A 20,476-nucleotide genomic window follows, 5' to 3' on the forward strand; every position below is an offset into this window, starting at 1 on the left:
CTGAAGACTTTAATAACAGTTCTTCAAAGACATTTGAGTTGACCCTTTTTCTTCTACAGAGAGACCAAAGACTGCCTTTTCCCTATATTTAAAAACATAAATCAGTGAAAGGTTTAAGAATTTGTAATAATTCGCTGATATTTAATCAGCGAAGCACAGGAACTCTAATTTTTTAAAATACTATCTCTCAGAAGTTGTTACTCATTATTTGAAAAATTAGGCTGAGTTTCATTCTTTCTCTTATCTACACATTTATCCTAATTGTTAAGAAAGAAGTTGCATTCTAAATCTATGTAACTGAAAGACCCATTTTGCAGAGAAACAGAAAAGATTGGCTCTTTGAAAGGAACACTTAAAAAGTTCAAGATCAAACAATTTCTGTTCTTTAAAACTTTAAAAAGAAATGCTAAAATTTAATAAAAGTATTGAGAACAACTGAAGTATTTAGTTTTCTATTTTCTTTAGCCACTTCAGTAACTCCCCTATTTTCATATAGAGTTATCAATACATTGTCCATGGCACAGTGTTGTCTTATATGATGCTAGTAATTCACGTTTATCTAAACCAATTTTTTCCCTTCCTCCTTCTTCTCCTCATTCTCATTCTCTGTCTCCTGTTTTCTGATATAGGATTTTACTCAGTAGGCTAAGCTGACCTCAAATTTGCTAACCTTTTCTCTTGGACTTACTAATAGATATGTAGCAACAGTACTAGAAATAGTTGGTTTTTCTATGATCATGCTTGAACAGCAAAGCCTTCTGTAGAATCTTAAATAGTAGAGGCCACTTCTGAGCTATACATAAAATTGTGTAAGAATATATATATATATATATATATATATATATATATATATATATATATATATATTCCAATTTGATATTATATATATATATATATATACACACATATGAGTATGTGCAGCACTAGAAATACCGTGATCTATTAGAGAACATCCACATATTAAAGAGTAAACAAGGGCATTTGTTTATCATTATTTAAAGCTGTTTCTGATTTAATATTTTCTTATTTGCCTACCAATTCTTTGTTTTTAAATTGAGTACCAAAAACCATAAATTGTTTGTATAGCATAAATGATGGGCTCATGAAAGCATCACTTGTTCTAATTATGTGCTCTGACTAAGATGGCACTGTTATACCACAACTTAATGAAAGCTTATATAATGATAACCGATGTTGTGTACAGGCATCCTAAGAAAGACCAACTACTGTGAAGACTCTATGTGAAGCTCCTTGGTAATGCTCAATTTACTTTTTAAACAATATGAATATACTGGTGATTGCTTGATCCTATATAATTTTGGCAAAATAAAGTTCTTAGTTCTTTCAAGTATGTATTCTATATTTTAACCTGCCTAGGTATTAGTTAAAAATTTAAACCCAACACCCAGTTTACTCTTGTTTTGCCAGTAGCCTGTTTGTTTTTCCACCCATATTTGAGATATTTCACTAGGTTCCAATTATCTCATTTCAGGGAACTATGTACAACTTTCAATTTTTAATGTCTAAGTCCTGTAGGTTTCACAGGAAGCTCTGTAGTTTGCAAAATACAAGACTATACTGACATTAAGGCAGCACATACAGTCTTATAAGGGAGTAATTTACATAAAATTTCTATGTATTGATATTTGACTGCATGTTACATTATAAAAGGTACAGGTGCTCCATGCCCCACTTCACATATCTTTGGATACATGTGAGTATATTGTTTATTTTTCAATCACTCTTCCTCCTGATGGAATTTAAACTGATAAACTTGCTCAAGAAGTTGAGCAAGTTTAGTTTTAAGCATTTTATTCTTTTGTAAACTGTCATCCTAAATTAGATAATGAGATGGTTAATTAGCTGCTGATTATTATGTTGCAGGAACTTTATATTCTTTGATCTTTCTAGTTCTATAGCATTTTGGGAAAGCTAAGAAAATACGTGTTTTTACATTATTATGAAATAACTCTAATAAGTAATGTTGAGCTACTGACATAAAAGCTATTACCACTGAATTTGTGGTCATCATTATACTTCTAATATTGGTGTATTAAGGAATGAAGGCACAAAACAAAATGCTAAAGTTATATTTACTTTCGTGTGTTTTAGCATAGTACCAGATTTATTTGCTATAAGCTTGAGTCTATCCTTACTAAAGAATGGTTATAAAATCACCTGATGAAAAAAAGAATCACCTGATGAATCTTTAATTGACTAGAGATATGTGGGTCATTAAGTTAGAAATTTGTACTTGAAGTCATACGTAATGCTGGGAAATTCCCCATGCTCCAAGAAAAGGAACATCAAAAATGAAAGACAAAACAGTGTAGAGTTCTAGCAGTGCTTTGTAAGACTCATAAAAATATTATCAAATTTCAGTGTAGGACAGGGTCCTCCTGGCTAACCATCTCCAGAGGTAATGTTACAAGAACTAAAGCATGTGCATGGAGAATCTGTGACAACTTTGCAGAATAAAAAGTACAGAATTATGTAGCAGTATACTCTGCAAGTCTAAGAAAATGTATCAAGAGATAAATCTCAAAAGCCTGGCTAGGAAAGAATTATGAAAGACTATTATATGCAAATAAAGATATGAAAAGTACCCTGTAGGCAAGAGAAATCCATTAACTGGTTCTGAACAAAGAATACAACTTTATCAGGACTTTGGGATTATGAATAGCCACCAGTGGGGAAAATCAATGTAATGGCTGTCACAATAGAGAGTAGTTAAGGAATCACACATGAATTTCCACATAGTTTCAGGAAGAAAGAGTGAAAACTGGGAAAACTACAAAGACTTTGAGAGAGTCCAGAGAGAAGATTGCACAAAAGGTAAAATTCTAAGTGTCAAGAAGTCTGAAATAGGATATTAGTATTCTAAACTGACAAAGATGGTTACAGAATGTACATTGTGGGTACAAGAGAAGCACCAGTATATTGAGAAGAAGCATTAGAAACTATTTGCCCAGAGAGCTTTAAGCATCTTCTGAAACATCTGAACTACAAGGCAATGGAAAAAGATTCTTACTATACTATAAGAAGAAATCTCTTCTCTATGAAGTATACAATAACAGAGGTTTTCAACGTGTTGAAATTAACAAAAATAATTGCATGCAAATAAATGAGCTTATTAAAAGTAGTTTCACTAGAATTCTTGTGCCTCCTCTTGCATGAAGATCAGTGAAATTCAACACACTGAGGGAACCATTTTAATCATGAAAAAATACCCAATACTTACACTCTCTGCATTTACCTTCCTGCTAATGTAAGTAGGACTTTTGGCACTGTGTATCTGCATGTTTATACAGTCATGTATGTGTGCACATGCAAATGTGTGCATGAAGAAATAATAGGACAACCTCACAAGTCATTTCCATGTGTGTGTGTGTGTGTGTGTGTGTGTGTGTGTGTGCATGTGTGTGTGTGTGTAACTTAGAATTTGCAAGTATTCTTCCCAAGTGGGCCAGTAATCCCTAAAGTTCTGCATGTTTTCTCTTTCCAATTTTGATTTCAGATACCTGATGCAATTCTTAGCATTTCTTTCTCATTTTTATTTTCTTCAGCATGCTGACTTTGTAAATTAAATTTATAGTATATAATTTTAAGGTTGGGAATTTTAAAGAGAATATAAAATCTCAACAAGTAATATAGTGTTATTTTCTAGGTAGATGCTATTCACAATACAATGAGATGGAAGTGAAATATATGTTTTCCAGCAGCTGAAAATATAGGTAAATTTTTTTCCATTTTATTGTTGAAGTATGGTACATGACTTAAAGAACAAAGCAAAATATGATTATAAGCAAAAAATGTTTAAAAGCTTTTTTATATAAATCAGTCTCTTTTAGAAGGAAAAATAAATAAATTTAAATATAAGTTCAGTTTTTTTGAGGAACTTTTACAGTGACTATAACAATTAGTACTATAGCAGTATAGTACTATATATACTAGTCATATATATATATATATAGTACTATATATAGTCATATATAGTTATTATAACAATTAGTACTCTCACCTGTTATGATTAAGTGTCTCTTTTTCCACACATCCTCATCATCATGGTCTTTTATTTATTCAATTATTATTTGTTCTGAGTGGGGTAAGATGAAATATCACAATAAAATTGATTTTAATTTTCCTGATAGCTAAGGCTGTGGAATGCTCTTTTAAGTTTATTGTATCTTTTGTTAACTCTGTTTAGTACTATACCTCATTTTAAACTAGATTATTCATTGTCTTTATGTATTTCTTTTCTATGTATGGAATACATATGTATATATACAATACAAACTTGCTAAAGCAACATTGAAAAAAACTGCTGCAGATATCACAATAACAGATTTCAAATTGTATAACAGATTATAGGGAAAATGGCAAGGTATTAGCACGAAAACAGCCATGCTGGTAAAAGTATAGGATTACAAATCCAAATAACTGCCAACACACGATTTTTGACACAGAAGCCAAAATTCACACTAGGCAAAAAATAAGATAGCATCTTCAAGAAACTGTGATTCTCACATAGCATATCTCTGTGTAGCAAAATTAAAATAGAACCATATCTATCAGCCTACAAACTCATGATCCTAAGAAAGGATTTTCTGAATTCAGTACCAATATTGAAAATTAGCAATTAATAAATGAGACTTGGTATCCAAAAACTTTTGTACAGCTGCAGAAACCAAAATTTGGAAAATACCTTTACCAATTATGTCTGATAAAAGGTTAGTAGTTAGAATCTATAAAGAACTAAAATTTCTGAAAATAATCATTTTTTATGTTTTCTGATTATTGGTCAGTGGCAGTTCCTTGTTCTTTCAAAGCAGGTACTTTACAGATTGAAAAATCTTTACATCTCATTTACTCTTTTAAATATAAAATGCAGCAAAGATAATATATACATGATCTTAGAAAATTGTTGTCAATGCTTACCTTGGTGGACTCACCTTGAACTTCACACATGGTCCTACTGGTAAATTTAAAATGACACTTGAAGTCTTTCTCTGCGTGCTAAGCTTCTTGATAAAAATTATGGTGACCTGATCATAATTGCTTCAGTTTAGGAAGGTGAATCGTTTGCATGCTTGAGCATGTGATATTCTACTAAACATTGCAGATTGTGTCGTTTAGCTAAGTACATTGATATATATATATATATATATATATATATATATATATATATATATATATATATATGAGAGTATGTTCAGATGTATATACAGATCTCATTTTGTCATACAGCCTTAAGTTAAAAATTATCCTCATACCTAGTTGGTTTAGAGCCCAAGGTATTAGTATGTAGACCATAAATGGTTAAATAATGAGCTTAATTCAGGCTAATACAAAATTATTTTCAAATGGACATGCACTAAATTTTAAGAACTGATCATATTTGAAACTCACAATTATAAATGAAATTGTACTTTTTTAATTACATTTATAAACTAGTAACTTTTAGGTAACATCTTAGCATTGGTATTATATTTTGGTATCATAATGAAGTGATTGAAATTATTCAAAATGTTCTTCACCTACAGTGATTTATACAGAAATCTTCATCATCACAATCACATTTTTAGGATTAACTTGAAATATTTTAGAAAATAATACTGTGCACATTTTGAATATGTCCATAATAATTTAAAAACAAAATTGAGATTTTTGGCCACATTCTTTCTCATGAACATATACATAGAGTTACATGTTAATAGCTATACATGCATAGTTCTACAAATACAGATATAGGTATAAAATATATAGATCAAATAATGATATTGAAAGGTTTAGAGGAACTGCAAAAGCTAAGAAAAATAGAAAAGGATTTTGCGAAAAATATATCATGCTCTTTTAATTTGTTGCTTTATGAATACATTATATATATAAATCTCTTTTCACAGTCCAGAATTTATCCCACTCTCTGTCCACCCTCTGACTGGTCCATATCCCACACTTCCTCTCCTGATCTACAAGAGGATGTCCCTACCCCATCCCACTCCAGCAGACCATTCTACTCCTTGGGGGTTCCAAGTATCTCAAGGGATAGGTGCATCCTCTCTGACTGAGTCCAGACCTGGGAGTCCTCCAATGTATTTGTGTTGGGACTTCATATTAGCTGCTACCTGGTTGGTGGCTCAGTGTCTGAGCTATCACAGGGGTCTAGGTTATTTGAGACTGCTAATCTTCCTATGGGGTCACCCTCCTTCTCAGCTTTTTCCAACCTTTCTCGAATTCAATCACAAGGGTCACCTACTTCTGCCCATTGACTGTGTGTAAATATCTGCATGTGGCTCTTTCAGCTGTTTATTGGTTCTTTCGGAGAGTAGTCATGCTAGATCCCAGTTTGTAAGCAAACCAGTAATAGTGTCAGGCCTTGGGGCCTCTTCCTGAGCTGGATACCAATTAGGGCCTGTCACGGGACATTCTTTTCTTCCGGATCTACTCTATTTGGTCCCTGCAGTTCTTTTACACATGATCAAGTCTGGGTCAGAGCATTTTGACTGTGGGATGGCAACCCTATCCTTCCACTTGATGTCCTGTCTTTCTACTGGAAGTGGACTCTCCAAGTTCATTCTGCCTGCTGTTGGGCATTTCATCTAAGGTCCACCCGTTTGAGACCTGAGAATCTCTCAACTCGCAGCTCTCTAGTACATTGTAGATGGTCACCCTACTTCCTACCTCCCAAAGTTGCCTAATTTCTTTCTTTCTGCTGGCACTCAGAGCTTCAGTCCTGTTCTGACTGTAATACCTGATATTATTCCCCTTTTCTCTTTGCTGCCCCCTTTCTCACCCAGATCTCTTTCCCTGGCCTGCGACTTTTTTTTTCTCCCTCCAAACTGAGGCATTCTGACTTATGCCTTTAGGCTAGTTAGTCTTTTTAAGTTCTGTGGATGTATACTGGGTGTTCTGTACATTTTTGTCTAATATTTACTCATTAGTGTATACATACCATGCATGTCCTTTTGGTTCTGATTACTTCACTCAGGATGATATTTTCTAGTTCCATAAATGTGCCTGCAAAGCTCATAATGACCTCATTCTTGGAAGAAATAACATAGTTAAAAATGGCCATGCTACCAAAAGTAATCTACAGATCCAACTCAATTCCCATCAAAATCCTAACACAATTCTTCAAAGAAATGGAGAGATCAGGTCTCAAATTCATCTGGAAAAGGAAAAATAAAAATAGAATAGCAAAAAACAATCCTTAATAATAAAAATTAGAGCTGGGAGAATCATCATCCCTAACATTAAGCTTTACTACAGAGCAATAATGATTAAAACTGCATGGCACAGAGACAAGAAGACCCAGGAAAACACACACACACACACACACACTTATAGATACTTGGTCTCTGACAAAGACTTCAAAATGGAAAACTAAAAGCATCTTCAAAAAGTGGGGCTGGTCTAACTAGCTGTCTGTATGTAAAAAATGAAAGTAGATCCATATTTGTCAACTTGCACAAAGCTCAAGTTCAAGTGGATCAAGGACCACATCATAAAACCAGATACACTCAATCTTACAGAAGAGAAAGTGCGAGAGAGTCCTGAACTCATTGGAACATGGGTAAATTTCCTAGACAGAACCCCAATGGCTCATGCTCTAAGATCAAGATTGATAAATGCGACCTCATAAAACTGGAAATCTTCTGTAATGCAAAGGCCATAGTCAATAAGACAATTTGGCAACATACACATTAGGGAAAAAAATCTTCACTAACCCCACATCTGGTAGAGGGCTAATATCTAAAATATATAAGAAACTCCAAAAGCTAACCACCAAAAAACCAAACAACGCTATCAGAAAAATAGAGTGTAAAACTAAACTGAGAATTCACAACAGAGGAATATTGAATGGCTGAAAATATTGAAAGAAATGTTAAAAGTCCTTAGTGATCAGAGAAATGCAAATCAAAACGACCATGAGATTCCACTGTATACCAATCAGAATAGCTAAGATCAAAACCTCAGGTGACAACACATGTTGTCAAGGATATGGAGAAAGAAGAACACACTTCTGGGATTGTAAACTGGTACAACCATTCTGGAAATCAACTGGGAGGTTCCTCAGAAAATTGGAAATTGATCTACCTAATGACCCAGCGATACCACTCTTAGGAATATACCCAAAACATGCTCCACCATGCCACAGGAGCATGTGTTCCACTATGTTCATAGTGGCCTTATTTGTGATAGCTAGAAGCTGTAAACAACAAATGTCCTGCAACAGATGAATGGATACAGAAAATGTGGTTCATTCACACAAAGAAATACTACTCAGCTATCAAGAATGAGGACATCTTGAGTTTTGTAGGCCAATGGATCGAACTAGAAAATATCATTCTGAGTGTGGTAACTCAGACCCCAAAAGTCATGTATGATATGTACTCACTAACAACAACAACAAAAATGTACAGAATACCCTTGATACCATCTATGGAACTCAAAAACGTCAACAAGCTGAAGGGTCCAAGTGAGGGCTCCTCATTTCCATTTGGGAGGGAGAAGAAAGAAATTACAAATAGGGAGGAAGGGAGGGACCTCGGAGGTAATGTGGACAGGGATGGTAGGGAGAGGGGAACCTGGGTGAAGGAAGAAGTCTTCCGCCTTGAGAGCCCACAGAAAGAATTGAAACAGGCAATCTCAGGAGGAAGGATATTGGGGGGAACCCTCCAGAATGCTCCAGAGACCTAGGAGGTAAGAGACTCTCAGGACTCAAAGTTAGGGACCTTGTATTAAATTCCCTACATTAGGAAGAGGGAACTAACATAGCCTACTCCCAACAGTAAGACAGAATGTCAAATTAGCATGGGGGATGCCATCTCACAGTCAAAATTCTGACTCATCATTGTTCTTGTCTGAAAGAAATACAGGGATGGAAACTAAGAGGAACCTGAGGTAAGATGTCCAGGGACAGACTCAATGTGGGATCCAGCTCAAGGAATCATCCCAAGGCCTGATACTATTACTGGTGCTTACAAAATGGGACCTAGCATGACTGTACTCTGGAAGACCCAACAAGCGGCTGAAAGTATCAGATGCATATATTTGTACCCAACCGATGGACAGAAGCTGCTGACTCCTGTCATCGAATTAGAGAAAGGTAGAAAGAAGCTGAGGAGGAGGTTGATCCTGTGGGAGGACCAGCAGTATTAATTAATCTTGTCCCCAAGATCTAATCCCCAAGATCTATCAAACACTGGACCACCAAACAAGCAGCATATAACAGCTGATATGAGGCCACCAACTAATATACAGCAGAGGACCCTCTGGTCTGTGTTCAATCAGAAATGATGCACATAACCCTCAAGAGATTGGAAGCCCCAGGGAGTTTAGAGGTCAGGTGGGGTGGGGATGCAGGGTGGGCACATCCTCATGGAGACAGGGGAGTGGGTAGGAGGTATGGGATGTGAAACTGTGGGAAGTTGGACAGCGGTCGGGGAATAAAATATGTAGTATAAAGACTAAATTCACCATTTTTTCTCACAGAGGTGACCACCTATTCCTATCTTACTAGTTAGTCTTTTAAGATCAGGATAGCCTACTGTCTTCATTTACATTCTAACAAAGGGAGAAATAGAATTACTAATTGTTTGTTTTCAGTATCTCTCATTTTGCAATTCTTTTCTTTGTGAAGAAAATAACAAACATCTAAACTCTTCTGGCTACTTTTATGTCAACAAGAAACAAGGTAGTATCATTGGAGTGAAAGGATCCTTAGTTGAGAAAACTTGTCTGTAAGATCCCTGAAGCAGACAAGCTGTGGGGCATTCTATTTATTAGTGACCCATGGACAAGTGCAATGCCCATTGTATATAAGGTTCACCTTGTGGTGTTAGTGCTGGACTGTATAAGAAATATAGTTCAGCAAGCTATGAACAACAAAAAAGTAAGCAGTACTTCATGGTTAATACAAAAAATTCTGCCTCCATGTTCCTGCCCTTCAGGAATTCCTTCTTTGAACTGAAATATGGACCTATTTGTGAAATAAACCCTTTCTTACACAAGTTGCTTTTAAGCATGCTGTTTCATCATAGCAATATTAACCCCAAGATATAAACTTACAAGGGGAACCTTTCAATGGCAGCTGCCAGCTCTTGAATTAAAGTCCTGCCTGGTTCACACTAATGTAGAGACAATGAGTCCAAGCTTTGTTTAACACTGTTCTCCTGTAATATGGATGGATGTTTCTTGGTTCTTGAAACCCATACTGCTTCTAGTATTAATACACATGCTCATTTACTTTTATTTTTTATTCGATATATTTTTATTTACATTTCAAATGATTTTCCATTTTCTGGCCCCCCACTCCCCAAAAGTCCCATAAGCCCTCTTCCCTCCCCCTGTTCTCCCATCCACCCCTTCCCACTTCCCTATTCTGGTTTAATCCTATACTGCTACACTGAGACTTTCCAGAACCAGGCCCCTCTTCCATTCTTCTTGTACATCATTTGATGTGTGGATTATATTTTGATTATTCCAATTTTCTAGGCTAATATCCACTTATTAGTGAGTGCATACCATGATTAATCTTTTGAGACTGGGTTACCTCACTTAGTATGATGTTCTCCAGCTCCATCCGTTTGTCTAAGAATTTCATGAATTCATTGTTTCTAATGGCTGAATAGTACTCCATTCTGTATATATACATTTTCTGTATCCATTCTTCCGTTGAGGGAGACCTGGGTTCTTTCCAGGTTCTGGCTATTATAAATAGGGCTGCTATGAACATAGTGAAACATGTACCCTTATTACATGCTGGGGAATCCTCTGGATATATGCCCAGGAGTGGTATAGCGGCATCCTCCAGAAGTGATGTGCCCAGTTTTCTGAGGAATGGCCAAACTGATTTCCAGAGTGATTGTACCAATTTGCAACCCCACCAGCAGTGGAGGAGTGTTCCTCTTTCTCCACATCCTCACCAACACCTGCTGTCTCCTGAGTTTTTAATCTTAGCCATTCTGACTGGTGTAAGGTGAAATCTCAGGGTTGTTTTGATTTGCATTTCCCTAATGACTAATGAAGTTGAGCATTTTTTAAGATGCTTCTCAGCCATCCGAAGTTCTTCAGGTGAATATTCTTTGTTTACCTCTGTACCCCATTTTTAATAGTGTTATTTGGCTTTCTGGGGTCTAACTTCTTGAGTTCCTTGTATATATTGGGTATTAGCCCTCTATCTGATGTAGGGTTAGTGAAGATCTTTTCCAAATTTGTTGGTTGCCAATTTGTCCTTTTGATGGTGTCATTTGCTTTACAGGAACTTTGTAATTTTATGAGGTCCCATTTGTCAATTGATCTTAGAGCATACGCTATTGTTGTTCTGTTCAGGAACTTTCCCCCTGTACCAATGTCCTGAAAGGAGCTGAAAACATCCAGTGGAAAAAAAGATAGCCTTTTCAACAAATGGTGCTGGTTCAACTGGAGGTCAGCATGCAGAAGAATGAGAATTGATCCATCCTTATCTCCTTGTACTAAGCTCAACTCCAAATGGCTCAAGGACCTCCACATAAAGCCAGACACTCTGAAGCCCATTTAATTTTATGTTAAAGCATCTTGGTGACAAAGACTGTACTCTGTACCTTCCTATGCCCATGATGACTAAAGATGTAGTCCAGCTGAAGATGAAACATATGACCTGCTTCATGAAAATGCCATAGTTTCCCCCTATTATTCGCTGTACTGAAGGACATTTCTAAAGAACACAATGAACTAAGCCTATCATTACAAATGAAGCAGACACAGTGAAGTCTCTAAAACTTCCCTCATGTCTCTAGTCTAGACACCCTGACTCGGGACTGAACTCTGTGATTTAGAGAAATTTCTCTAAAATACTTCAACTCTTGCTGTCAAGCAGATTATGAACGCATTGATATCAAAATACACATAAAATTAATATTCATATAAATCAAATTAAAGCCTATTTTGTAAAATGGAAATATTAGGACATATTTCCTAGAGAGAAAAGATGCATAAAATTATGGTAAAGTAAAATAATGATGGTGATTAGAAACAGACTTGGAGTGGGAGAACAACAAGTAATACGATTGGATTAAACATTGTTCTAATATGATTGTTGATCAGAACAAGTAATGGATCCTGAGAAAATTACTTTCTTCATCTGAGTCTGTTTTATTATCCAAATCATGGTACAGTTGTTTTAGTCTGAAAAATCTGTAATACTTGGCTTAGAAATAATTGTGAACTGATCCTTCAAAACTAATGTTAAATAGAATGATTCTTTTAGTATGACAGCACTGTTTTAAAGCTGAAATAGCACTGTTTAGTTTGCTTTGTGATTTATCCCATGAGGAGATTGGAATATGGAGTAGAAATTGTAGGAAAATTACTTGAAGTCATTACGGGTTTTTTCTTAAAAGATTAAATAGAGGAGCTTGTTACATTTCTTTAGTTTTATTTATTTATTTATTTATTTATTTATTTATTTATTTATTTATTTTCATTATTCACTTTACATGCTGCTCACTGCCCTATTTCAGTCTCCCCCTCCCAAAATCCTTACCTCCCAACAGCCCCTTTCCTTCTCTGAGTAAGTGGGGTCCCTCTAGATATCTCTCCATCCTAGCACATCAATTCTCTGTTAGGCTAGGCACATCCTCCCCCACTGAGGCTAGACAAGGCAACCCAGATAGAAGAAAATATCTTACGTACAGGCATAAGCTTTTGGGAAAGGCCCTACTCCAGTTATTTGGGACCTACATAAAGACTAAGCTGCACATGTGATACATATGTGCAGGGAAGCCTAGGCCAGCCAGTGTATATTCTTTGGTTGCTGGTTTAGTCTCTGAAAGCCCCAGCAATCCAAGCTAGTTGGCATTGTTGGCCTTCCTGTGGAGTTCGTATTTCCTTGAGAGATGCAATCCTTTCCCATATTCTTCCATTAGATTCCCCATGCTGCATCCACTATTAGTTTACATCTGAGGCAGCTGCTACATGGAACATCTCAGAGGATAGCCATCGTAACCTCCTGTCTGCAAGTGTAACAGGGTATCAATAGTGTCAGGGATTGGTGCTTACCCATTGGATGGGCCTCGATTTAAACTACATATTTGTTAGCCAGTCCATCAGCCTCTGTTCCATTCTCAGTCCCTGCACTTCTTATAGACAGGATAAATATTGGGTTGAAAGTTTTATAGGTAGATTGCTGCCCTAATCTCTCCATTGGGGTTTCTGTATTGCTTCAAAATGTGCCTTCTTCAGGTTCCATATACTCATGGCTATGAGTCACAGCTAAGGACACACCCATTGATTCTTGGATACCTCCCTTATCCTAAATTTCTGTCTCTTCCTGGAGATGTTCCTGCTTCTACCAAATTCCCCACTCTATCTGCCTCTTATGATTATTTTATTCCTGCTTCTCACTTGGGCCTTCTTTTCTTTCTTTTCTTTTTTTTTCTTTTCTTTCTTTTTTTTTTTTTTTTTTTTTAGCTTCTTTGCATCAGTGGAGTGTAGCATGTAGAGTGACTATCCTTTATTCTATGGCTTATAAGAGAGTACATATTGTGCATGTCTTTTTGTGTCTGTTAAGTCACTCTATAATATTCTAAAGGTCCATCCATCTGACTGCAAAATTCATGATGCTTTCTCAGAAAACAGGGAATAGTTCTACCTCAAGTTTCAGGTATGACTACTCTTTGGCTTATCCACGAAACATGTTCCACCATCCCACAAAGACACTTGCTCAGCTATGTTCAGAGCACCTTTATATGTAATAACCAGAAACTAGATACAACACAGATCTTTCTCAACTGAATAATAAAGAACTTGTGATACATCTGCACAATGGAGTTTGTTCCAGTTTAAGTACAGATCTGACTGATGACTATCTGGAGAGGCCAGTGAATCTATGGTACAAAAGTGATTTCTACGATTATTTTCAATGTCATATGCTTTTTTTTGAGATTTATTTCCTTTTAATTGTTTTTTTTTACAGTGCAATTCTTTAATAATGATATATTAGAGACAAGTAACTAACATAGCTGTCATGTAAAATGTATTATTTGCAATTCTTTCATCATATTGTTCAGTTCAGTTTTGCATTATACATTATCAACTCTTTAAAAACAGAATTACCTATTAATCTGTTTAAAATAACACAGAATGACTTTGCATCAATAAACTAAAAGTAAACAAAGTAGTAACTTTGAATTGTAAAAACATTATAGCAGTGTTCCAGCATTCGACATGGTCCAGGGAGATCTGCACTTTATTAACTAATGGTTTTTTTTTTTTTCATTTTTTTTAATTGTTATTTTTTTTATTCGATATAATTTATTTACATTTCAAATGATTTCCCCTTTTCTAGCCCCCCCCCACTCCCCGAAAGTCCCGTAAGCCCCCTTCTCTTCCCCTGTCCTCCCTCCCACCCCTTCCCAGTTCCCCGTTCTGGTTTTGCCAAATACTGTTTCACTGAGTCTTTCCAGAACCAGGGACCACTCCTGCTTTCTTCTTGTATCTCATTTGATGTGTGGATTATGTTTTGGGTATTCCAGTTTTCTAGGTTAATAACCACTTATTAGTGAGTGCATACCATGATTCACCTTTTGAGTCTGGGTTACCTCACTTAGTATGATGTTCTCTAGCTCCATCCATTTGCCTAAGAATTTCATGAATTCATTGTTTCTAATGGCTGAATAGTACTCTATTGTGTAGATATACCACATTTTTTGCATCCACTCTTCTGTTGAGGGATACCTGGGTTCTTTCCAGCATCTGGCAATTATAAATAGGGCTGCTATGAACATAGTAGAGCATGTATCCTTATTACATGGTGGGGAATCCTCTGGGTATATGCCCAGGAGTGGTATAGCAGGATCTTCTGGAAGTGAGGTGCCCAGTTTTCGGAGGAACCGCCAGACTGCTTTCCAGAGTGGTTGTACCAATTTGCAACCCCACCAGCAGTGGAGGAGTGTTCCTCTTTCTCCGCACCCTCTCCAACACCTGCTGTCTCCTGAATTTTTAATCTTAGCCATTCTGACTGGTGTAAGATGAAATCTTAGGGTTGTTTTGATTTGCATTTCCCTAATGACTAATGAAGTTGAGCATTTTTTAAGATGCTTCTCTGCCATCCGAAGTTCTTCAGGTGAGAATTCTTTGTTTAACTCTGTACCCCATTTTTTAATGGGGTTGTTCGGTTTTCTGGAGTCTAACTTCTTGAGTTCTTTATATATATTGGATATTAGCCCTCTATCTGATGTAGGATTGGTGAAGATCTTTTCCCAATTTGTTGGTTGCCGATCTGTCCTCTTGATGGTGTCCTTTGCCTTACAGAAACTCTGTAACCTTATGAGGTCCCATTTGTCAATTCTTGCTCTTAGAGCATGCGCTATTGGTGTTCTGTTCAGAAACTTTCTCCCTGTACCGATGTCCTCAAGGGTCTTCCCCAGATTCTTTTCTATTAGCTTCAGAGTGTCTGGCTTTATGTGGAGGTCCTTGATCCATTTGGATTTGAGCTTAGTACAGTTATGTAATAAGTAAGTGAATTACTTCTAATTTCTTACAAGCATATTGTATTTATAAAGGTAAGTTTTATTTTCTCCTTACTCATATAAATACATGTGATAACAATCTGTATACTTTTACTATGAGAAAATGCCAATTTGATCATGTCTCACTTTGATGTTTCTCTAAGCTTCTGTTAGCTCCTGTTTGTATTCCAGAAGCAGTGTCCATTAAAGGATTCTCATTTTTTAAAGTTTCTGAAGAGAATGTTGTGATTATTTCCATGATTAATCCCTAGCAAAAGAAAATTAAGACTATACAAATTAACTGATGAAATTAAAGAAAAAAAAAGTGTTACTTGGTGAAGTAGCAGATGTTGAGTATTACACAGTGTCCCTGATCCCAGTGGTAGGGCTGCAGGAAGACAAGTGAGTCACATGCTTATCAAGCCCCAGTGACATCTGATCAATGTTCAAGTGGCAAACAAGTCTCATTATCATCATGTCTGGCAGGTGTGGGTATTCAGAAGGGGGCTGTCATTAAAGTGTTTTGTATGTGTGTGCTAATTACATTTCTTATTTCTAAGCAGCAGCATTTTTGTTGCTGTGACATTTGTCATTCTTGAAGCATGTAGTCTGAGTACATTGAGAGATAAAGCTGTGCCTTTGTGGTCGCATAGAGCTCTGCTGAAATTCTGGAAAAGACATGGCAGGAAGACCTATCTTTTTTCCCCATAAGCTATTAGAAAATCAAGAGTCAAATCAGATGCCAAACTGAAATAGAGAAGCCATCAGTTTGCATGCGTTTTGTATTTGTGTGTAAGGTGTGTCATGGTGGGTTTGACTGTTATATGTATATTGTGTTTATTATTTAAATAACAGTAAATACTTTAGTTTTAACCTATCGCAAAAATATACAAAAGGTGTGTGCATACTGTTTTGCTAAGTTTTCAAAGGAGGTTATGACTTTCTCCATGAGATTAAAACTCAGAAAGTTGAATGATGCATACAAAAACTGAGTTGCAGAGCAGACCCACAATTTCAGTCAAAACTTAGATTCTAAAATGCAAGACATACTGTGACTACCCACAGTGTATCCTTCAGCTCACTACTTAGACCTTAAATTGGAATAAATAAATAGAAAACATTAAAGGAGAAATGGAGCAATATAAAGCTTTGTGGGATGTAATTGGATTTGCCCTGTGCACATCATCAATACTCAATTTGTTTTATTAGTACTCAAATGTGCTCCGCAATCAGTTTTATGAACCACTCTATTGGCTCTTAGATACAACAACAAAGTCAAATGCCCAAACAGCTATCAGTGACATGACCTCAAATTTTGGATCATTACCTACTAAGCATATTCTTCTATCCTGTCTCAATTACAAAGAAGAGGAAATTAATTAAATCATGCTTTCCACAAAACAATTAATTATTTTGAAGAAATGGGATTGGATATATAATTTGAGGAATAAATGCCACTTTACCACAATTTTAAGTAAAGATTTTATTTGATATTACCTAATTTTATAACATTTAGTGAATTAAATTATATATATTTTAAAAATCTGCAAATTAACTCTTGTCATTAAAATAAAAGATATATACATATAGAAACTATACTTTACACACTCCTTTAGGAAATTCTACATGAAATTAAAATAATAGCTTTTTAATTTTTTAATTATATAGTAAGCAGAACATTTTAGAGTTATTTCTCCCTCCCTATTATTAGTGTCACACAGATAATCAAAAGGAATTTGATATTATAAAAAGGAATGATATGCTAAAAACTAGCTATTAGCTTACAAGAGGAAAACAAGTCAGGTATAATAAAAATTTTTGACTTTTTTTTTCAAAATATGTTTTCTTTTGAAGATAGAGGTCTTTGTCTAAACTACAGCAGTGTTTCTTCATTGATCAAGTCAAAACACTGAAGACTTTACATATGTTAGACATTCCAATACTTGTTTCATACTATATACTCCAATGTCTAATTTTTCCTGTTGCTTTGATGTGTGTGGGAGGGCAAGGGAAGCAAAGCATGCATGAAGAGGAATCTCTGGAGAGCAAAGAAGAAGCTTGGCAGCTCTAAATACAGTTTCTTTTCAAGGTCTTTTAGTATAAGAATCTATGAGGCATTATCTTCCTCCAATGAAAAGTTAGTGAGTGTGAACAACAACAGGGAGGCTGATAGGCCCCAAATATCAAGGTAATCATGTCCTTGTTGGTCAACCATGTAATGACAGTATGAATCTGTGTAACCTGCTATGTGAGTTAGACGACATCTATAACATATAAGAGTAAGATTGTCTTAATTTAATTTTTAGTAAGAGTATATTTAAGAAAGTATTCATATGGTGTTGCCCTTATTATAGAAAGATAACATTAGAGAAAAGAACCCACGACAGGCTCCATCATAGTCATTAGCAACAAGAACTTTTTTGTTTTAGGTTTGTGTGTGTGTGTGTGTGTGTGCGTGTGCGTGTGCGTGTGCATGTGTGTGTGTGTGTGTGTGTGTGTGTGTGTGTTTGTCACCATTGTCCACTGCAAGATATATACCATAAGAGAGTTGTTGCTTTAGTTCATCAAATCAAGAGACTCCTCATTGGCTTGATCAAGTTCATAGGTTGTTCACTGAGTTTGCTTCATTATAAACTAATGAGGGATACTTAGGTACAATGTTAATGAAAATTCCTCAAGATCAAGAGGCATGTAAGACCTTGCAATCATAGATAAGCACTAGGCAAACCAAGAATGTTAAACATATAGGGTTGTCTCCTCAAAGGGAGAGATGTGTAATCTGTTCTTTCCCCACCCTAGATATATGGGAGTGAAAGTGATTAATAGCCTTGTATCTTCTGCATTAACTGTGTGGGAGTATACACTGGTTCTCTCAGACCATTATCTTGTGCCATCCTCCCACAGAGTCTTATCATGAATTTTGCTTACCTTTTGCCTGCATTCTTAATTAATTTATAGAACCTATATTTATGAAAGATGCCACTTGTATTTTACAAGTTTCAATGTAATCACACTTTAAGTTTTACACGGGTGAATGAGTTATTTATCATTACAAAATATTTTTCCAAATTTGGTCTGTATTTAATTATGCCTAAAATAACCTACTATGTATCAGACACTTAGAGTTTAATCTGAGTCCTGTAAATGAACACCAGCAGTGGCCCTGTCTTGTTGGATTTTGTTCTTCCCTCTGCATCATCACTCTACTTCCAGTGGTATCTGCAGGGAACTTCCAAAATAAAAACTTGTTGTTTTGTAACAAATCTAAACAAAATTTTGATCTTATCTTTACTACCTCTGAAAGAACCACTGTGTTTTTATTTTTTCTTACAATAAGCTTTTTCTAAGCTTTGTGATATTCAAGTTACCAATATAAAAATAATTCATTATTTGAAGTCCTAATAATGGAAAGAATGGATTAATTGTATAAAGTACTTCTAGCTTCTACTTGTATAATGTGTTATATTAGTATTATTTTAAGAAATACTTACTTGATTTGGCAGCACAAATACTAAAATATTGGAACAATACTGAGAAGATTAGTATGGCCCATGCACAAGGATGTTAAGCAAATTCGTGAAGCATTCTAGAAAAAAAGAGATAGATATGATTTTTATAGTTTATAGTTTCCCAAGATGAGTAGAAATTATTTCTTGTTTAAGTTCTAGTGGCTACAACTTGAAAAAGCATGGAAGACTATCTCTTTATTGCTTATTTTACTAAGTGCATAAAGGTGTTAAAATCAAATCTACCGCTGAGCAGTGGTGGTGCACGCCTTTAATCCCAGCACTTGGGAGGCAGAGGCAGGCAGATTTCTGAGTTCTATGCCAGCCTGGTCTGCACAGTGTGTTCCAGGATAGCCAGGGCTATACAGAGAAACCCTGTCTCAAAAAAAAAAAAAAAAAAAAAAAGGAAGAAAGAAAGAAAGAAAAAAAAGTTTAATTTACTTTTTCCCTCCCCCTGTTCTCCCATCCACCCCTTCCCACTTCCCTGTTCTGGTTTTGCCCTATACTGCTACACTGAGTCTTTCCAGAACCAGGCCACTCCTTCATTCTTCTTGTACATCATTTGATATGTGGATTATGTTTTGGGTATTCCAATTTTCTAGGCTAATATCCACTTATTAGTGAGTGCATACCATGATTAATCTTTTGAGACTGGATTATCTCACTTAGTATGATGTTCTCCAGCTCCATCCATTTGTATAAGAATTTCATAAATCCATTGTTTCTAATGGCTATAACAAATGGTGCTGGTTCAACTGGAGGTCAGCATGCAGAAGAATGTGAATTCATCCATCCTTATCTCCTTGAACTAAACTCAACTCCAAATGGATCAAGGACCTCCACATAAAGCCAGACACTCTGAAGCTATTTGAAAAAGAAACTGGGGAAGACCCTTGAGGACGTCAGTACAGAGGGAAAGTTCCTGAACAGAACACCAACAGCTTATGCTCTAAGATCAAGAATAGACAAATGGGACCTCATAAAATTACAAAGTTTCTGTAAGGCAAAGGACACCATCAAAAGGACAAATCGGCAACCAACAAATTGAAAAAAGATCTTCACCAACCCTACATCAGATAGTGTGCTAATATCCAATATATACAAAGAACTCAAGAAGTTAGACCCCAGGAAGCAAAATAACCCTATTAAAAATGGGGTACAGAGCTAAACAAAGAATTTTCACCTGAAGAACTTCGAATGGCTGAGAAGCATCTTTAAAAATGCTCAACTTCATTAGTCTTTAGGGAAATGCAAATCAAAACAACCCTGAGATTTCACCTTACACCAGTCAGAATGGCTAAGATTAAAAATTCAGGAGACAGCAGGTGTTGGCAAGGATGTGGAGAAAGAGGAACACTCCTCCACTGCTGGTGGGGCTGCAAATTGGTACAACCACTTTGGAAATCAGTCTAGCCATTGCTCAGAAAACTGGGCACATCACTTCGGGAGGATCCTGCTATACCACTCCTGGGCATATAC

At 35.9% G+C, this 20,476-nt stretch overlaps 1 non-coding gene across 1 annotated transcript; it reads left to right on the forward strand.

The window, feature by feature from the left end:
* Window positions 1–18,982: 18,982 nt before the first annotated feature.
* LOC127698033 (U6 spliceosomal RNA) lies at window positions 18,983–19,087 on the forward strand. Its single transcript, XR_007980674.1, has one exon. It is a non-coding gene; the product is annotated as a U6 spliceosomal RNA (small nuclear RNA).
* Window positions 19,088–20,476: the final 1,389 nt, after the last annotated feature.

The sequence above is a fragment of the Apodemus sylvaticus genome, chromosome 12 (genome assembly GCF_947179515.1).
Source record: "Apodemus sylvaticus chromosome 12, mApoSyl1.1, whole genome shotgun sequence".
Classification (NCBI taxonomy): Eukaryota; Metazoa; Chordata; class Mammalia; order Rodentia; family Muridae; genus Apodemus; species Apodemus sylvaticus.